The sequence below is a fragment of the Anneissia japonica genome, unplaced genomic scaffold, assembly GCF_011630105.1.
Source record: "Anneissia japonica isolate Jap-2015-1 unplaced genomic scaffold, ASM1163010v1 scaffold104304_len4452_cov175, whole genome shotgun sequence".
Classification (NCBI taxonomy): Eukaryota; Metazoa; Echinodermata; class Crinoidea; order Comatulida; family Comatulidae; genus Anneissia; species Anneissia japonica.
The window spans coordinates 1-3,289 of NW_022736004.1; the positions used below are offsets into that span (position 1 = coordinate 1).

At 32.7% G+C, this 3,289-nt stretch overlaps 1 non-coding gene across 1 annotated transcript; it reads left to right on the forward strand.

Moving 5' to 3' along the window:
- The first annotated feature begins 1,080 nt into the window (after positions 1-1,080).
- Trnam-cau lies at positions 1,081-1,153 on the forward strand. The gene has a single exon. It is a non-coding gene; the product is annotated as a tRNA-Met (tRNA).
- The last annotated feature ends 2,136 nt before the right edge of the window (positions 1,154-3,289 follow it).

Sequence of the window (3,289 nt, forward strand, 5' to 3'; positions counted from 1 at the left end):
TTTTGTTGTTTGGTAACGTCAGGTTGAATAACTTCTTATGGCTCCACGGTCACCAATCTATAATTAAGGTCATTGGGGGTGGACAGTCTACCATGTCGCTATACCATTACCTGAGAGGGGGAGGAGTCTACAATGTCGCATTACCATTGCCTGAATATCATTAGACCAAAGTTGTTGGTACAAAATTATGCTTTATTATGACGTATTGCAACAACAGGTCAACGTTTTATGTACGTTTGTTTAATGATCTTGGAGATGAGTAATGTGTACAGTCATAGGTACGTTGTCGGTACGTTTTTCCCGATATGAATGGGTAGTAGCCAGTGACTCAATGGCTGATACGATGTTAAAAAGTACTGTGATAGCAATGAATTGGTTTTTAATACCATGGATTTGGCCCGTGCCTCCAAAAATTGAGTACTTCCCGTTTTCATTCTGACATATTTTAGTATCTTTGGGTTTATCATCCCCTCTCAAAACATACTAAATAAAAAAGTATGGATATTAAAATGATGAAAATTACAATAGGGCTACATAACAATTATTTCAGACATTAAAGTATCTTACATCTTGTTTACATGATTTTTCAAAAGTTCGGAAATGTTTTTTTTAGGTTTACTAATAGCAATGATAACCACATTGCGAAGAACTGCGTTCTATAGTTATGCGTCTTTAATCAGCTTAGGCTAAAATATATGAATGCATATGTATACGTGATGTGAAATAATATTCATAATTTACTTTGATGTAAACGAAATTGTATTGTTAATTTAACATATGGATGAATACATTTGGCATGCAGCCGGAAAGTGTGTAAACTCCTGGGTTTTTGCTCTGTTTCAATCATATCATATTTATTTTTTTTACAACAGTTACAATATATTTAATTTACCGATTTGATACTTTTCATTTAGTTATAGAAATAATAGTAATGATGATGATTTGTGCCTGCTGTTTTTGGTAAATAAATATATAAATAGAAATAAAATGAATGAATAAATGAATGATGAATGAATTAATGAATTAAATAAATACATTATATATAGGCTACTGATATAAATATGTCAAATTATAGAAACTGCCTTCTTGGCGCAGTCGGCAGCGCGTCAATCTCATAATTTGAATGTCGTGAGTTCGAGCCTCACAGGGGGTATTATTATTATTATTATTATTATTAACGGCGTAAACTCAGTAAGAAAAATAGAAAGAAAAAATATGGAATTATAATATATATGAATATAAAAGCCGCAGAATAGTAGGGGAAGGGAGTAGAAGACAGAGGAGGATGTAAAGTTATGTTTTAGAGAATTAGAGAGCATGATAGGAAGTTTAACAATATGTATGGGAGGGGGAGGGGGGAAGAAGAACATGGACATATATTGTGAATATGGAAAGAGGGTAAATAAGCGCAATGCCCTTCAGAGTGGAGAGGAAAGTATGCGGGGACTAGGAAAGCGGAAAGGGGGAGAATGGGGGTTAGGCAAGTATCTGAACGACAATTGTTATTGCTGATATAATAATTATAAAACTTATTATTACAATAATTGTAATAATACAAATGTTTATATTTTATTAAATAATATTATATTAAAGTACTATTACATTAATAATGATTATAATAATCGAAACTATATCATTAAAATAACATTATCGAAGTATAATAGTAACTGCCTCCTTGGAGCAGTCGGCAGTGTGTCAGTCTCATATAATTTAAGTCCTGAGCTCGGCCTTACAGGGGGAAATATTTACTAAAGAGTGCTGATTAAAACTAAGTAATACATTGTAAGGGGAGGTAGTAGATGGTAGGGGGAGTAAGTTGAGTGAGTGATGTAGTGGGGAAAAACCGGATTATGAGAATACGAGTAGAGCATTAGAAAGACATGGGTGTGCCGCGGAGGTCAACAGGAGGAACAAGAATAATATGTGAATAGGAATAAGGGTAGCGTAGAGACAATGTACTATGGATTGGAGACTAGAAAAGATGGTTATAGTATGTATATAGTACGGTACCTGGCCAAAACAAGCGGAACCATCCCATTTTATTGAAAATATTTTATTACGTTTAAAAGTTTGGTAAATTAAAAATATTTTTGAAGTAGTTCTGGTACCGTCATTCAATTGGATTCTTGGTTTCTGTTAATTTAATTTAAAATCTATTAGAACTCGAAAAATCTCATTTATGCTGCCGTACTGTTAACAGTCGGGAACAAATTGTGTGTACAGTCCATGTCATGATCCTGTTTGGATTAATGCTTTATTTAAGACTTAAATTTGCTGCAAGTTATACATTTAGAAGGTGGGAAATTTTCGAATATCTTTCTTCAATATCAATTCATCAACAATTTCAATCAAACAATTTTGTAAGCAAATTTAAATATTTCTGGACAATTTTGAAATCTTTTTCTGATATTTTATTTTCAAAGTATCGTTTTGTGTTGAAGCATATTTTACATTTCAGGCAATTTTTTCAATTGTATAAATTCAGAATTGTAACAAAAAAAAAACAAGATCAAAATGAAATTGTTTAAGAATTATTTTGTTCATCTAGCTTAAACATTTAAACATTTTTTTTTATAGATTTCAATTTAAATATTTGATAAGCTTATAATTAGAATATAATGTTTAGAATTGCTTCTGTGTAGCTTCAGAATTGTTTAAATATCGAACAAAGCATGATTAGGTTAAGAGTTAAATTTAACACCATGAATATCCCACTATAAAACATGGGTTTCAATATTATATTAAAGTTTTTAATATATTGGCCATTAATATTATTAGTATTATTAATTAGAACTACCAAATTGATTTGCCAAATACAATGTAATCAAGGTTAAATGATCGAAACTTTATATTTAGACCTAATATGTACATTACAATTTCCATAATTTTCGGAAATTAAGAAGCCAAAAAAAATGTATTTTGGGATTATGATTAAATATGGGATATTTTAGTCCGTTTGTACGTCCTTAAGTCTGGTTAAATCGTCTTTTCTCTTTCACGTTGACAGCATGCAGTCTGGTACATAAACAATCACCAAACAAGTCCATGCTCTGGTCTAAATGGTCTAGGTCCACGAAAACGACAGCCTTCAAAGTTCGCTTGTGTTGGAAATGGCGGTCGAACGTCTGTAGAATGAGGTGGTAGGGAAATGCCAAATGTCATTGAGGGTGATTCGTGCTGGTCAGGAAAATATTGAGGGCGGGCGAACGGTGCGCGTGCCCCCAACCCTTGCCACCCCCTTCGACATTGAGAGTACTCCCTTATTCTAGGATCTTGACCAAAACAGCTA